Below are 18,708 nucleotides of genomic sequence, written 5' to 3' on the forward strand. Positions count from 1 at the left end.
TGTATATATACCATCTCTTTATCCATTCATCTATCAATGGACACTTGGGCTGCTATTATAAAAAAAAATGCTGCTATAAACATAAGAATGCATGTTTCCCTTTGAATTAGTGTTGTTGTATTTTGGGGGCAAATAGCCAGTAGTGAAATTACTGGATTGAAGGACAGTTTTATTTTTAATTGTTTGAGGAACCTCCATACTGTTCTCCAGAGTGGTTGCACCCCACCATGAGTGCCAGAGGGTTCCCTTCTCCACATCCTTGCTAACACCTGTCATTTCTTGTGTTGATTGATTTAGCCTCTTTAAAAAGAATATGTTAAAATCAACAACAACAATTGCTTTTTTCTACTTTTACCTGTGAATTTGTTAGTTTTTGCTTTATATATCTTTAGATAATAGTGTGAGTTGCAGACATGTTAGTTTCTCTCTAGTACCTCTTGCATTTGGAGTGGTGTTTTTTTTGGGGGGGGGGTGGCGCTTAAAGTTCTCTTTTGTCAGAAATAAGGATTATTACCTTAGCTTTCTGTTTGTTTACACTTGTCTGACACATTATTTCCATCCTTCAGCTGTCAACTTTTTCATATTATTAAAGTGTGTACCTTGTCAGTGCTTCTCAAAACAGCTCTGGTGAAGGACCAGGTTTTCTAAATTTACTATTCTATTTCCCTTGTACTTTTGTTAAATGCAGTAAACATGGTTTTCTAGAATAGAAACTAAAACAGAGTCATACAAAATACATGACTACCTTTTAACTATTAAACTCAATAGACAAGAAATTTCCATGTCAAATTTCTATAAAACATTTTAAATGGCCTCTATTTCTTCACTAATTTTGTCATAGGATGGTAACAAATAGGTTACAGACCAATATTATGCTTCAGAACATACTTTCAGTAGCCCCATTGTAGGCAAATATTGTTAGATCTTAGTTGTTTTTTTTTTTAATCTGTCTTAATTGGTGATCTTTTTTAATTGGTGAGTTTAATCTGTTTAATTTTATTGTAATTACTGTTAAGATTTATTTCTCCTACCTAATGTCATATTTTTTATTTACTGTTCTTTTCTCACTATGAATATAAACAGTATCAATTCAGACTGATACGTGTAAGTTCTATTTGTAATTCAGATACCACAGTAAATTTGCTGATGTGATATTTCTGAAATAGTGAATAATCTTGGGTAAAATTCTGAAAAAAAAACCAAAGCATGTTGATTCCTTGAAACTATAAACATATCTTGAAATTATGCAGAAATACTTGGTTTATAAAAAGTTATATTCTGGCTTAGATAATTACACAAATATGTAGTAGAATATTAGCATGTCACTTAGAAAAGAAAAATTAATTTTGTGGGATTGTTCTGTGTATTATAGAACATGCATTATCTCTGGCTTCTGCCTCTGAAATGCCAATAGTAACTCCCCATTATTGTGGTAATCAAATATACCCTCACAAATTTCCAAAAGACCTCTTTAGGGAATGCATTATTTTTATTTAAAAAAAAGTTTTAATGTGTATTTATTTTTGAGAGAGAGAGAGAGAGCAGAGAGGGAGGGAGACACAGAATCTGAAGCAGGCTCCAGGCTTTGGGCTGTCAGCACAGAGTCTGATACGGGGCTCAAAGTCAAGGATGATGAGAACATGACCTGAGCCCAAGTCGGATGCTTAATCCACTGAGCCACCCAGGCACCCTGGGAATGTGTTACTTTTATTGAAAACAGTAGCCCTGAGAGGTGGCACGGAACTTGAACTAGATCAATTGCAGTCCTTCTCCCAGGGTATCAGACAGGCACTGTGCAAGCTGTGAGGAGGATTGTGGAGACCATCAGTAGTATGGTCTCTGCTTCCTGGAATGGTTAGTTTGTAACAAGACAGATTAAAACTGACACACAGAAGGAGAAGCAACAGATAGAACTAGACTACACTGATATTTCCCTGCTTCCCCTCCACTTAGTGATATTTCTTTTTTTTTTTTTTTTTTTTTTTTTTTTTTTTTTTTGCTGTAGCTAGTTCTGGTTGGGTTTTTGCTACTTGCTACTATAATAATCCTAAATGAATCTAGGTACTTATTTGTGCATTATTTTACATTATGTATAATCAGTTATTGTTATATCCTGGAAGGAACTGAATAAAAGCGATGTTCAATAAAGGCAAAAGAATGAGACTAACGGCAAACAGAAAGTCATTTTTACGGTTGTGATAGATTAAACTCTAAAAATAAATTCCCAGGAACACCTAGTAGGTGAAGATGAAGGTTTGTACCTGTACTTTTAAAATGAAAATAGATTTGGTATAGAAATTGTGTACTAATTTTAAATAGTAACCAAGAATAGGTATTCAAGGATGACTAAAACATTATTATATCTGTTCCATGTAAATTCTTTTCTTGAAAATGGAAAGCTAGGGCATTTACTTCTCACACAAATTTTAATAGGTGTTATTAAGTGCTCTCTGGCAAGGCCAGTGTTTTCATTGGAAGTGGCTGCCTTGTTATATAGTAGATGCTTCCAGGTATGATACCAGCGTGTATCAGAATTTTGTCTTGGATCCAACTTTGGTATGGATAGTCTTTGGAAAATCTGCAGAAAAGATTTGCGTTATAAAGAATGTTTCGTTACATAGAGATCAGCTGTAAAACGTGTGCTAGAATGTCTAATAATGCACCCCTTCAAAACAAGGAAATGCTAAAGGATGGTAAATAACTCTATGTCTTGTGTTGTTTCTCCAGTAGAGTATGGTGCGCATTATCTCTGGCTGACAATCAACTGTAGTTAGAGATAGAGGACATGGATATTAGGATTTAAGGGGGAGGGAGAAAAAAAGATGTAGTGGGATAATCATTTAAAGGAAACTTAGGAATAAATTCATAACATATTCTCACTTTATGTTTTTAAAAGTCTGTAATATTCAGATACATGTAAATGTTGATTTGTGAAGACTGCAGAGTGAAAAAACAAAGGCTGACATATTCATTTCTTGGTTAATTTCCATTTATCCTTTTTCCTTTTACTGAACTTGCCCTTTATTGCTGAGAACCAGACGTCTCCCAGCTCTTCCCTGGTCTCCTGACCCATGATGATTCTCCTGACTTCATTTGCTGGTCCACTTAGCCTGGATCTGTAGGTCAAACTTTAAGAATTGGCACACATAGGATCAAAAGAAAAGTTAAATAAATAATATGTATCCGAGTGGGGGCTCAAAATCCAGCACTCCTTGCTACCAAGGCCTTTGTAACAGCTGCTACTACTGCCCTTTCCATCCTTAATGCTATGATGTCTTACAGACTCTTCAAAATAAGAGCTGAATGTCCATTTTTATCTTTTTCATAGAGCAGAATAAAACATCTGACTTATGATAGGAAACAACATATTTTAGAGTAAGGGAATGATATTGTCTGGGTTTTTTTGGAATGCACACTTTATTAAGATATTTTTGATGTTGATTGATAATCAAGAATCTGACTCTACACACGTATGCACTCTTCTTATTTACCCGGAAATTTATTAATACTATGAAATGAAAGCATTGGATGGTAGAAAAAATTCCTTCATTTGTGCAGCAATTGTTTGAGACATAGAAGGACTAATATTCTTAGAATATTACTCAGTAATCTTTAAACGCTTAGTAAGTAAGCTTTTTAAAACGCCAATTAAACAGGAACAAAAACAGGAGTACTGTAGGATTTATACACCTTAAAAGTAGTAAAATGGTTGGCAATTATCAAATTTAATTATTGGAAAGCAAAGCAAATAATTTTAGTATGAAATTTGATGGAAAGTACTTTTTTCCTTTTATCAGATCATTTGCGTCTCTATCTGATCCAATGAAAGCACCTCCTCTTTTCTTCATTGTGTGTTACACAGGCCTTAAAGTCTTGAAAAAAAAATCTGGAATTCTTGAATACAATCTCTAAGTTACGATCTCATTCTTCAACAGTAGTAAGTTGCAGGATGCATTTCAGCGTTTTGCTAATTACCTTCAGCAATTTTATTGCTGTTATTGTAATATACAGTTATTTATAATATTGCATTATAACTCTATTTGTCGTTAATAGTCAGAAATGATAGAGATCAATAAAACTTCTATATTGTTTGCATGTCTGCATTATTTAAAATGTAATAAGTTAGGAAAAAATAATAATGGTGAAATATTTTTGATGACACACCCCTTTCTTCAAGAGATATGTTGGAAACTCTATGTCAGAAACCGCAACCCATGTTTCGGTCATGTAAGATTAGAGTACAAAAAGCTTTCAGGAATAAATGTTATGAAAAATTAAAGTGTCGAATGAGACTGGCAGGATGACCAACCCAACTGTCTTCTCATCTTTAAATTTCATGGTATCTTTTAAATGGATTGCTATATCTTATTGCCAACAGTTTTTAACTAGTTTGTTTCCAAGCTACTATTGAGCATTTAACATTATAGATAGAAACATCATCAGAACCCTTGGAAACAGCACCTTTGACAAGGCACCTGAGTTTGTAAAATTATTGCCTGCGATACTGCATATAAACGAAACACATGAAATAAGTAGTTGAAAATCTATCTAAAGTATGTGATTAACATTGACCAATAGTATGACTCTTTCGATTTCAAGATTTTAATCTTATTTTTCAGTAAATAGTATTTGTTTCTGGAATCATCTAGACAGTCATCTTAACCCTCTACTTTGTTCGAATCAGTGCTACCTTAATATATTCACCTGTGTGTGTGTGTGTGATCAAAAACAAAGCTCCTTGCAAATATTCTGAGAAAATCTATCCATCTCTTTGAAATAGTCTTACTTGAATCATTTTACCCTGGAAAAATAATGAGATAGAATTATATTTCAGTTGTTATTTCTTTTGAAAAGTTGGTTATAGGTATAAGAAAAGTTTCAAGAAGATTCCAAAGTCTTATCATTCTATCTCCAAAAAGGATTTAACTTCCCATCTAATCTAGATTGTCCATAACAGCGTCTTCTACGTCTCTGTCACATATTCTGTGCCATTGTTTTGTGTATTTACGTTCTCTCTCTGCTTTATGTATGTATGCATGTAAAAGTATATGTGTATTTACTTGCTTTTTGCCTCTCATCTCCATTAGACTGAGTGTCATGGAGGCATGAACTCTCCAATCTTCTGTGTTTCTGGTATCTCACCTAGAGACTAGAATGTAAGGCAAGGATCTTTGTCTGCTTTGCTTGCTGCTATATCCCTAGCATGTAGAATAGGGAATGTCATAATTTAAAAAAATTGTCGTGGTGATGAATAGAATGGGCATTTGGTAACTATTTCTTGAATGAATATATTAAATGATTCCTCTGATTGAAGATTTTATTTCTGGACAGTGTTTCTAAGTATGGATTGTGCCCAGATTTTGGTTGTTCAGATAGTAGCAACATGTTAGTTTTGCAAAGCAGTGCTGCAGGCCTGTCAATCTTGAGCCGGATGTGCTTTTGTAAAGCACTGCATTCAGAAATCAGAAATTCCCCCCCCCCCTTTTTTTTTTAGAAACTTTAAATTATGATCTGTAGAGGTAGAAGGCTTTTCCAGAAGAAAACATTTTTTCAGGGGAAGCCATCTGTGGGCCTTGATTCATGAACTGAGTTTAAGAAAACTAACTGCATCTAATATACTCTACTTACTGGTAAAAGGCAACAGTTCACAAGCTCTTATCTATTGTCCATATCCTTGACAGAATCTGAGGAAGAAAGTGGGGGAAGAAGAAGTTCTAGCTGTTTCCAGACTTAGAGTTTCTGTGTCCTCACCAGGCATTTTCTGTATTCCCAGAAAGGTTATGGGCTGGGATGGTGGGCATAATTATGACAATTCTCCAATTTAATAGTAAGAGTTTTCTTTGAGGGAGAAACTTTAATTATTTGGTGATGATAGAAGATTTTATGAGAATACACTCACTGATTTAGAATTGTCCTTTGTATTAATACCAGGTAATAGATGAGAAACTTCAGCATAAAATTAAAATTAATTGGCTCTTAAAACTATGCCCACATGACCAACAATTATTGCATCTTTGTGTCAAGAAGAACATGGCTCAAAATAATAATTTGGGGTAAAAAAAATACACTGTTGCCTTCTTTTCCCCTGCTCTCTGCCCTTTTAACTCTTTGAAAAACCTCTTTCTCTGGAACTTGAATGGTTATTTTTCCCTGGTAGCAATGGGTCTAGAAGAGAGGAGGTGAATGGCTAGAAATGGGAATGGGGAAAATGAAGGAGGAAGGAAAAAAATAAAATAATTTCTCTCCTAAAAAACACCCAGAAGGATAATTTAGTTGATTTCAATGGATTATGGGTTATCTGCCTACTTAATCTCACCTTCCCCCCGGCTCCCCAATTCACTCACACTCCTGAATATTTTTTGAAAAAAATGAAAGGAAAATGCATGTTGAATGTATACCAAGTCAAGTTATGTTGATGTTTTCCTTTCTTCATTTCTGTAACCGATTTTGGCACCTTAATACAATGATGATAGCATGCAAATCTTTACACAATAACCTAGTTATGATTCCTGCAATAAATAATTCCCATATCCATCACTTTTAAGCATCGTCACAAAGAATGGAGTGTAGCAATGTGCCCTTATGTTTCTTATTTTCCAGATCAATCTGTTTTTCTTAATTTTAATTTATAATCAGCACAACTGAAGCTTCCTAATCATATCAGACATGCCAATCCTTTCAGAAGCAAATCTGATTTAACATCAAGGATCCTGGCTTGTGTTCACGAAAGAGTTTTTCTCCCACTGCTCTCCAGAAGTTTTTGTTGGTACTTAACACATTTACACAGCTGAAATTCAAACCAGTTTCCTAATACTTGGTGGACAAAAATCTCTCTCAGTGGTGCCAGGTAATCTATCCAGTCAGCATAGCAGAAGGTGCACCCAGGCAGGTGATGCTGGAGTTTCCTTTTGTAGTTTTGGTAGAGAGGAAGAAAATCAAATATGCGCACAAAAGGAGATTGCTCTTGAAAAAAAGTCTGGAATAAAATAGAAGATAATGCTTGGAGGATGGAGATGCGTTTACCTTGAGCTTTAAAGAGATGCATGGGGAAGGATAGAACATAAGCTTCTTGTCCAATTTTGTTTTGCATTTCAGGACAGTTTAACCTAACAAATACCACTGATCCTATCTTAAGGGATACACAATTTTGCAAGAGGGGACTTTGTGGGTATTTTTAGCCTATAAAACAGATAGCAAATAAGCTCTCCTTGCTAGCTGCAAGCTGGAGCGTGTGTCAGGCTTCACTAGGCACACAAGGCTCTGATTTTGTATCATTAAAGACTCATTATCTCTTTTAACTTCTGTTGAAAGCATTCATCCATAGCTCTAGCTACTACTGAAACAATAGAGGTTCCTAGCCCGGTAATAATGCTTCCCCCCACCCCCAACCCCCAGCTTAAAGAGCCTTTAAAGGATGGATTGGCTTCTGCAATGCAGAAACAAAAAGCTACTGCCCAGGAAAATATGAAAGGTTATTTCTGTAAGTAACTTCAATTTTAAGGAGTGGAGGAAAATCGTCTGATCTGAGTTTCTCAGAGCTGGGAGTCTGAGTATACCTGCATGCTAAGTTTCTATTGGGGAAATATTACATTTTCCAAAGGAGAATGGCATGTCTTACTTATGTTTAGTCTCAAAGAGAAAAATAGTTTAATAAGAATGAAACGGGCTTGGTGTATTGATCTTGCCAATTTGTTTGGTATTAATATATATTTGGCAGGGAGGTAACTCTCCATTGAATTCAACAGTGGATTATATGAACAGTAATTTCTACATTTACCGGCTTTGTTTACACTTTCATTATACCTCTACTGCATTATCTGATGCCTTCATACAGTTTTCAATCTTATAGCCACTTTAATCTCCTCCTGCACTCAGCATATCTGAGTGAGTTTGTTGGCATAAGGGAATTTTGAAGGTTATATTACAGTACATGAATCAACAGAAAATGAAATGCACTGGAGACACGATCAGCCAGTTTTAATTCATTGCAGAAAGTTATAGATACCAAAATGCATTTAATGTAATCTGATCTCTTTATTCAGTCCTGAATTTACGAGCAATTCACCAGGAGTCAAATGACAACTTTGTTTTAAAAATAGTAGTCTATATCAGATGCCATTTTAATATATCTCTGACATATTTACATTTAAAGAGTAGGGAAAAGTGGAATCTTGGAACATAAATTTCTCTTTTCATAGAAAAGAAAAGCCTGAGAAAGATGCTACTTTTGTTCATTGAAACATTATTTGTCATTGTAACATAGGTCGGGTTGATGATAACTGTTAAATAAATCCGGCTCATCTGTATAGCTGGTAAACAGATTAGAAGCCCCCTAGATTACTGTGCATTTCCTTTTAAGGAGCAGCAACATAGCGTCATTATGTTCAGGTCTATAAAAAACATTTTATGTCAATAAGCCTGCTCTTTGCCTAGAATGATCAAATGTTCTTGGTTCAGGCTGGTCAACAAAAAGCTATGGACAGTGACTTCCAGACTATTTCCAGAGCAGCAACACAAATGGATGTTAAACATCAGTTAATTATTGTCTGGTTAGAAGATGTGATCTTTCACTTGGGGTCCTAAGTCATTTTTGGTAATGCTGACCCCATGAAAACACTCGTCTTACCTGTGAAGAGATAAAGTAACCCCCTATCATTCATATTTGAGACCTCTCCTTTCTCACACACCATAACACTGGTATTTAAGTGGAAGGGTAAATGTGGGAATACTACTTGCTATTTTTATCTCAACATACAAGATTTGTAATTCATTCCAAAGCAAACAAAATTTCTTTTTTCGTGTCTCAAAAAATTTCTTACTCTCTATATAGAAGAATTTCTTACTGTCTATTTTATTAAGCCCAAAGGAATAAATCATGTTTTTGCAACTGGTACATTAACAATATCTTAGCTTGCCAAATGTGGGAATTATCATTAATATGCAAATAAGAGATAGTACTTACAGACTATAAATGTATTTTCTATGTGTATATTAGTTATAAATATAATTATATAAATAATGTGCTTTTGTTAAGTATGTGAATTAAAATTTAGGCTTCCTACCAAATTTTATGTAATAACAATGGCATTTGGATAGTGTTCATTTTGGGGCGCCTGCGTGGCATAGTCGGTTGAGCAGCCGACTTCGGCTCAGGTCACATCTCGTGGTCCGTGAGTTCGAGCCCCGCGTCGGCTCTGTGCTGACAGCTCAGAGCCTGGAGCCTGTTTCCAATTCTGTGTCTCCCTCTCTCTGACCTTCTCCTGTTCATGCTCTGTCTCTCTCTGTCTCAAAAATAAATAAACGTTAAAAAAATGTAAAAAAAGTATCTATTTGGACAGTGTTCACTTTCAGGAATTGGTTTAATAGATCAATTTTGTGAGTAGAACTAAATTCTGCATTACTTTAGAATTGCAGCATTCGTAGTAAACATTCCTTAACAAGAGTCAAATGGCGAGTTTTTATGTAATAGATGTAAATTTCCATTCCAAGAATGCTGCAAACCCAAAATGGACCCCATTCAAATACTTTTGTTTCATTTTACTCTGGAAAATAATGAAATGGTGCTAGATGTCCTTTGTGTCCTTTAGAAGTAGATCATAGGGTTGGGAGAAGAGCAAAAAGAGTTGATGCATCAGAGGGAGAAGAGTTTGTTTTTAGAATCAGTGGCCAGATGACCTAAAATTTTTGGTTCACAGAAACCAGGAGTAAAATCAACTTATTAGGATCCTCCCCTGGCAGTCTGTCCAAATAGACTCATACCCCTTGAGGGAAAGCTTGATACAATCCAGTTTAAATGAAGTAAGAAAAAACGGTTTCACCATTTCCTTTGAAAGGGTGACTTTTCCAGAGTCCAAACCACCATCAGTGTTAAAAAATAGTTCTTAATACACAGCCCAAGTATTTCCTCCCACAATTTCATTCAATTGCTCCATTTCTTCTGTATTCCATTCCCAAACTGGTTGACTGGCCTTACCTTCCCTCAGTTTTCATCCATTCAAGCTACATTTCGTTCTTTGTGTGTTCACGATGGTTCAATTCCTCTTCTCAAAGGTATTATTTATTTATTTTTTCGTTTTTTACTTTTTTTTTGTAGTTTTGCTAAATTTGTGATGGCGTTTTAATTATGTTCTTTAAATGGTAGGAAGAAAGAGGATTTTCTAGCTTGTGAACACTGAATCTCTACTTAAAGAGCCCAACTTGTGATGCCCAGGAAAATCAAATAAATACGGGAAGTTTTTCAGTTTTAACAAACTGTTGCAACTTTTCCTTTTGAATATTCACCTAGTTTGAATTTTCCAGGATAAATCTTGAGTGATCTCTGTTTTCTCTACCTGTGCAACTTATCTTGGTTATGCTCTGCCAAATAAAATGAGAATTTTATATTATTCATCTTTGTTCCTCTGAGCTATCTTTTGATGATCTTAAGAATTACTTCAACTATATTTAAATTATAAAATGAATACAACAAAATACATACTTGATAGAAAAATAGAAGCATAACACCATCTTTGGGTATAATCTTAAAAATAATAAATGACTTAAGTTGTCATTATCTGTGTTCATAGAATCTTGAGATGAAGGGGCAAAAGCATTTGCCATTAAAAATGATTTTCTTTTATTTCCAGGCAAGAAGAATGCTGTGCTGTTGGAATAGAATAATTGAAAGGTAAGGTTTGTGATGGGGAACCATGAGGATGGAGTCTTAAACCACAGTCTGGAGGAGGATGTACCTTTCACTTGGAAGGTAGGGCTTAGAACATAGAAATGGGTATTAGCGGAGGATGAGTCTCTGTAATCCACTTACACTATTCCAAAGCTCAAATCAACAATCTCCCACACCATCTATGTCTCACGTTCTTTCCTCCTCCTGAGCAGCATCTTTCTCATGTCTCTCTTTGCAAGTGCGCTTCTAAGGGAGTAAGATTTTATCCTTTCTATGAAAGTTCAAATTTTAATGAGAGTTTACAGATAAAAAGACTTCAAGGTTTCAGGTATGCAGAAGATACTTCTAAATAAGTTGTTACTTGCATAGATAATTCCAAGGTTCTTAGGGGTAGAGTCAATTCACCTAACCCATCCAAAAGTCAGTTGTCTTCCAAATGTTCAAAATCATCTAGATACAACAGGATAATATTTTGGAAATCTCAGAAATGTGATAGAACTGATCTAAGTGCATGAAACCAGTTATGCAAATTGGCAAATATGAGTAAGGATTCTCTATTTCCCAACTGTGCTAACACTGAAATATTTTCATCTTGGTAGAAACTAGTAGCAAGGGAAAACCCATGAGGATCAACTTTTTTGAAAGATCAATCATCTTCTTGTCCTGACAACCTGGGCCTTCTCCAATTTTTGTTTTGTTATATCTCTGAAGTATGCTGTCCCTGGCACCCCTTAAATTTGCCATCCCTCATTTTGTTTCTTCTTTAAAACCATGGGTCTTCTCACCAGGGTGAATGTTATGAACAGCGATGCTTTCAATGCGAACAAGGAAAGCAACAGTTAATTGATGACACTCCTAAAGGAATAAATATACAAATGTTAATCCCCTTCCTGTGGTCGTCACACTATACTTTGAAATTTGGTTTTGCCACTGGTCAGTAATTAAATACAATCAACCTTTGTTCCTTCTGTGTGTGTTAGTGCCAAGTATTTATAATTCTCTTGCTTTGGAAATTGACGGTCTAACTCTTTTGCCAGTGCTATCCCAAAGTGCAAAAAGAAAAGAAAAAGCACCAATAGAAGAGTGAAAGTAGAAAGTAAAAGCCCCTAGTGCAGTTGAAGCTGAAGGTTATGGGGCAATGGTGTGGAAAGGAAAGCTGGGTACAAGATCATGTCTGTTAATTCATATAGCAACTGCATTCATCCATTTGAGGTAATGCAAATGCATGATAAAAGTAAAATAACCAAATCCAATTATATGCATCAATTCTATCTTCTTGAGCAATTATCATTCTTTCGTAAACTGCAATTTTGGCCACTTGTGTGTACCAACCCTTAATTGTCAGTAATTCTCTAGTTTTCTAGCATTTTGTAATGAGATATTTAGCATACAACACTGCTGCTGACAGCTATTCACACTGTGGAATTGAATTACTAGACATACAAAAATCATGGGAAGCAGTCACTGGGAGTATTCTTAAGTATTTGGCTCATTTAGTTGATATTTAATACAGAAGATTATTGACCAAATCAAAGGTAATCTTAAGGGTCCTGAGCCATGGCTACTATTTTCCTTTCCATGTCCCAATCTCATCTAGATTGATAGAGATCTTCTTCCTGTAGTAAATGCTACCAGTATAGACAAGGAAAATCACAACCACTTCTGATGGTTATTTAGGTATTATTAAAACTCTTCCTTTTTCTCAGAAATATAATTTTTGATAAACAGCAGGAATAGAAACTAGTGATAATGTACAAACCAACATTTCAAAAAAAATGACCATGTGGAACTCTTGAGGACTGTAGTCTTGAATGATGTTTTCTATATAATCAAGTCAGTAGGTTGGTGACATTATATAGGAATTTCTAATGCCATGGAGAATCCATGGAGAATCCAGGGTGGGCATGGTTAGAAAGACTCTAGATTGCTTCACTCTTTCTTTAAAAAGGAAGCAACTGGCAACTTTAAGTGCATGTTACCAAGTGAATGAAGCCAATCTGAAAATGCTACATACTATACGACTCCAATCAGATGACGTTCTTGAAAAGGCAAAACTATGGAGATAATACAAAGATCATTGGTTGCCAGAGATAGAGTGGCAGGGGAGAGATGAATAGGCAGAGCACAGGGAATTTTTGCAGGAGTGAAAATACACTGCAGGATATCAAAATGATGGGTATGTATCACTATATCTTTGCTTAAACACATAGAATGTACAATATCAGGGGTGAATCCTAAGGTATGTACTTGGGGTGCTTGTGATGAACAAGTGTAGGCTCTTCTCTGGTTAAGAAAAAAAAAAGTATCATTCTGGTAAGTGGATGTTGATTAGAGGGAGACTATGCATGTGTGGGGCCAGGAAGTTCTGTGCCTCCCTCTTAGTTTTGTTGTAAACTCACACTAATCTTAAAAAGAAAGGAAGCTATTGCCCTGGTTCTTCTCAAACAAGCCTTCACAGGGGTCTAAGAGTGGCCTTTAGTGATACTTTAATTGGTTAGTAAAGGTGATGTTGATGGCTAATGGAAGGGAGTTGGCCCTGAACTCACTAGTTATGCAATTCATGTATGCTGCCTGGGGTTTGAGCTTTTCATCTGTCCCCTGAAGACATTGAATTAGATTTGTAAAAGGCCTTCAAATCCCAAGTTTTTTTTTGACTGCCAGTGACCTGTAAGTGGTATATTTTCTTAAGCATTGCTTTGCTCATTGTTCTTTGAAGCTCTTTTTTATGGTATCTTTACTGGTTTTTTTGTTTTTGTTTTTTGATTGCCTGTTCTTGTGTTTTTGTTTTTGTTTTTTCTTAAGTCTGAATTTGAGCTACTTTGGAATGAGTAGTTTCTTACTTGTTTTATTATCTGAACCACTTTTTTCCCCTATTATTTTTGGACAGCTAAAATGAAAATACTTTCAAAAACCTCTTCTGTTTTCTGTTCTCTCCCCACTTGGAGTGCCTTATGTTTGAATTTGATCTTGTTTTCCTGTTTCATTTTGTCTGTGGACATCCTGAGAAGGTCTTTCAGAAATCAGTATTCTCCCCACCTTATTCTTTTTTGTGTTTTCTTCACTGCATATTCATCAAAGCGTGGGATCTCCATTCAGGTTTGGAATCTCTTCCAACTTACGTTGTAATTTGTATTCATTTTTACTTCTAATCAACATTCCATTTACTCCATTTCCATCTGGACATCCATCATCTATATCCAAAACTTAATGCATTACCTTCCCATCCCAGCTTGTTCCGTGCCCTTTCCTCTTTTACAGAATGTCATTATCCATGACATCTCCACTACTAGAAACAGAGCAGCATCCCATCCTCTTCATCTTATTTATTCCTCATCCAGTAGGTCACCATTCTTGTTGTCACAGCCTTACTTGACACATTTCCATCCCACTTTAGATGCTACCATCACTTTTGGAGGTATAATCTTTATAAAGTAAAAACTATGTGAGCGGTGGTCCTGAAGATGGAGGATGCATGTAAGAAGGGAGAGTGGAATGTTTCTCAGTTGGTCATGTGGCTGGGCAGCTGGCTTAGTCATTTGCCCTGTATCTCCATGGGCAGGACAAAAGTAAGCAGAGAGAAAGAGATGACACAGGGGGAACAGAGGAAGGGAAGCCTTTATCAGACACACAAAGTGTATGTGTTTCCTACAGGACAGTGGGCATCCCAGAGGCCTGGAGGCTGGGACAAATGACTCAGAAAGAGGCTCTGTGGTATTTTGAGAACAGGAGAGGGAAGATTTGACACACAGAGATTTGTAACAGCCAGAAGAACAGAGATAGGCAGCCCAGACAGATGGTTATAGAATTAGGCCTGGGAAATGAAGGGTACATCATGTGTCCCCTGGAGCAGACGACACGAACCCTACAGGCCCCAACAACAAGATCAGGGAGGGGGAAGAAGAAGGAAGGAAAACTTGCCCTTTCCTTCTTCAGGTCCCTGTGCCATGAGGCTGGTCTAAAGTGGGTAAATGGATATTTGAAATATGATGAAAAAATAAAGTTCAAAGGAGATAACAATTGAAAATGAAAAATTATAACTTTAATAACTAGAAATGCTTGAGAGATTTTGAAATTTGCCCAAGAGCCTACACTGATACATCACAATCATGTCTTGGGCACGACTTTGAAATTTGCCCAAGATACGTAGACATACATTACAAGATGGGGAGATTTGATGCAGTGCAAGGGGCCCTGGGTTTAGGAAAGAAAAGTACATCATGTCATCATGCTACCAATCTGAGACAATTCAGTAAACCATTTAGCTGTCACCATATGGCATGGCATTTTTCTCTTTACGTGTCTGTTCCCCCTCCCAGGGCACCTTTATCCCCAGTACCTTGCATTTCATACATGCTCGAAGGTCTTTGTTAACGAATAAAGGAATACATGCATGAACAAATCACTGTTCAAACCAACGCACAAAGGTGCATGTGAGGCACTCAAAAAAGAGAATTAGGTGGAAAGAATAATCTGCATTCCTAAGGTAACAGGTGCTATCTTAGTACCAAAACATGTATATTCATCACTAAAAATGAAATTCATAACAAGCTGCCTGCCTGTACTCCATCTACTCTCCTTCTCATCCCGAGCTCTCATTCTTTTTCTAAATTCTTCTCTGCCTGTGTACAACCTGTGATTGCTAATGTGCTTCTGAATACCCCCTGTGTTTCTTGGTCATAGCGTATTGACTGGCTAGTTCTAGATGTTAACTCCCATTTAGTTACTGGGAGGACTGATTATATAAATTTTGAATCAAAGAGGCCATCGTTTTTTTCCTGGGCCATCATTCCCCGCCCCCCTCCACATTTCTTCGTGCAATATTCTCACATCATCTGAGATAGTTGCCTCATCAGGTTTTGAAACTGCAAACACAAATTTTTCATGGCTTTCACCCATGCCTACATGAGGCTCTTTCAGTAGATAGAGTATATGCTCCTTTTCTTTAAAAAAAATTGTACTTTCCATTGCTTTCTGTTTTAGAGAGGCAAACCAATACTGCCATCCACTGTTCCTTCGGATAATCTTTTCCCCACAGTTCTCACCAAGATGTTTTGGGAAAATAAAAAGACAGACAGATAGAAAGAAAATTGACAACAAAATTAAGTTCTTTGAAAGAATGGGGAGTTTGTTACTTTTGAGCAAGCTCACTGAAGATCGTAAAGGAATCAAGCATCATGACTTATCTTCTTTTTCCAAATGCTGCAATGGAAAATACCCACTCTCAAAATGTGACCAAGTAAATGAGCAATCTATAGAGTCCCCCTTTCCCCGGACATCACAGGGAGGGAAAAGATTACCTAGATCCTCTTTGGTCACAGTTTAACTTTGCTTCATTCAGCTCCCTAGGCTCGAGGCCATTTCTCAGCCTAGTCACATTATAGTGTTTCCGGAATAGTCTGTCTTCTCTTCCAAGCCAGTAAGCAGGGTATCTCTGTTTGTCTCACTGCTGTCAGAGAAGCCCTCTGACTCTGCAAGAGGATCACGTATTGCGAATGTCTCACACTTGCAAATGATCGTATTCCATTTTGTTCCACTCCACATCTATCCCACACAATTCTTTATCTCCTTTTAGCCTCACTCTTTCTGTCTTCAGTTTCCGGCTAATACTGGAATTCCTTAGAGATTCCTCATAAAGATTATGAGGAATTCCTTATTTTCCTCTCACATGAAATAGAATTGACCTTTCAGGTAATACAGGCAAAATCAAGGGACAGGCTTTAAGGCAGATAGTGTCATTGTCGGAAAGCCTTGAGGTGACCTGGCCTGATTCCCTGACTCTGTGAGTAAAGGAACTGAGACCTAGAGAAAAGTAAACTACCTGGAGCTGTAGAGGCAGTAGATGGCAAGGCCAGTGGTGGAACCCCGGTCTCTCAACCCCTAGTCAAAAAACCTTTTTACAGCAAAGTGTTCCTCCCAGAAGCACAGTCCATGTCTCCATCCCTGGGTTATAGGACATTGTAAATGGCTTTTTAAAAAAATAACACAAACCCCTCTGAAAGCATTTTTGTTCCTCTGTGCCTTTATACTCCTCTTGACTCCCACCTTCTGGAAAGGCCGCAGGATGTTTAGGTTGAGAGCTCACATCCTTCTTCCATCCTTCTTCCATTTCATTCAATGGTAACATCCTTCTTCCATTTCATTCAAGAGAGGAGAAAGTATGTGAGTGAGCATGATGGTCTGGAAAGGGGAACAGGGAGGAAGACCATCTGTCTTAGGCCTGTTTTCATACGCGGACAATCGAATGTTATTTTACTCATCTAGATTTATAGCTCCGACCTTAGGAAATCTCAATTCCTTCATTCATTCAGGCACCACTTATGTTTGAACTGTTCTCTGGATTTATGCAGGTCATACCTCCTTATTATCTTTTGAAATAGCTCTAAAGCAGGCCACATGATAATATTAGAAAGCCAAGTAGCTCTCTCAATGTTTGTTTAGTGCTATTCATTCAGCAACCACAACCTGCTTGAAAAAAACACACCAACATGAAGCTTCTGTTCCCATCAGATTGCAATTCGATGGGGGCGCTGATACTTTTCACTTTATGGATTGTTATTGTGGGGCATCAGGCTGAGCTATACAAAGTTTTACTGCTGAATAAGATGGTGCCAAAATGCTTAAAAGAAAATTCTCTAATGAAAGGATTTTTTTCCTAAATAAATGATTTAAAAAGATAAAAGTGATTTAAAGAAGTTATTAGAAGTTGGTAGGTATAAAATACACTATGAGAACCTAAATTTATACCTAAAAGAACTGGAAAAAGAACAGCAAAGAAAGCCCAAAACCAGCAGAAAAAGGGAAATAGAGATTATTAGAGCAGAAATCAATGATATTGAAATAAAAAAACAAACAGTAGGACAGATCAGTGAAACCAGGAGCTGTTTCTTTGAGAATTAACAAAATTGATAAACCCCTAGCCAGATTGATCAAAAAGAAAAAGGGAAGGATCCAAATAAATAAATAAAATGAATGAAAGAGGAAAGATCACAACCAACAATGCAGAACTACAAACGATAATAAGAGAATATTATGAGCAATTATATGCCAACAAATTGGGCAATCTGGAAGAAATAGACAAATTCCTATAAACACATAAACTACCAAAACTGAAACAGGAAGAAACAGAAAAAATTTGAATAAACCCATAACCAGTAAAGAAATTGAATCGGTAATCAAAAATCTCCCAACAAACAAGAGTCCAGAATGAGATAGCTTTCCAGGGGAATTCTACCAAACAGTTAAGAAGAGTTAACACCTATTCTTTTTAAACTGTTGCAAAAAAATAGAAGTGGAAGGAAAACTTCCAAACTCATTCTATGAGGCCAGTATCACCTTGATTCCCAAACCAAAGACCCCACTAAAAAGGAGAGCTACAGACCAATTTCCCTGTTTAACACAGATTCAAAAATTCTCAACAAGATAGTAGCCAATCAGATCCAACAATACACTAGAAGAATTACTCACCACAATCAAGTGGGATTTATTCCTGGGATGCAGGGCTGGTTCAATATCCACAAATCAATCAATGTGATACATCACATTAATAAAAGAAAGGATAAAAACCACATGATCCTCTCAATAGATGCAGAGAAAGCATTTGACAAAATACAGTATCCTTTCTTGATAAAAACCTTCCAGAAAGTGGGGACAGAAGGATCATACTTCAAGATCATAAAAGCCATACATGAAAGACCCACTGCTAATATCACCCTCAATGGGGAAAAACTGAGAGCTTTCCCCCTAAGGTCAGGAACACAACAAAGATGTCCTCTCTCACCACTGTTATTCAACATAGTGTTGGAAGTCCTAGCCTCAGCAATCAGACAACAAAAGGAAATAAAAGGCATCCAAATTGGCAAGGAGGAAGTCAAACTTTCACTCTTCACAGATGACATGTTACTTTATGTGGAAAGCACAAAAACTCCACCAAAAAACTGCTAGAACCAACCCATGAATTCAGCAAAGTCACAGGATATAAAATCACTGTACAGAAATCGGTTGCATTTCTATACACCAATAATGAAGCAGCAGAAAGAGAAATCAAG

Source organism: Prionailurus viverrinus, chromosome B3 (assembly GCF_022837055.1).
Source record: "Prionailurus viverrinus isolate Anna chromosome B3, UM_Priviv_1.0, whole genome shotgun sequence".
NCBI classification, from domain to species: domain Eukaryota; kingdom Metazoa; phylum Chordata; class Mammalia; order Carnivora; family Felidae; genus Prionailurus; species Prionailurus viverrinus.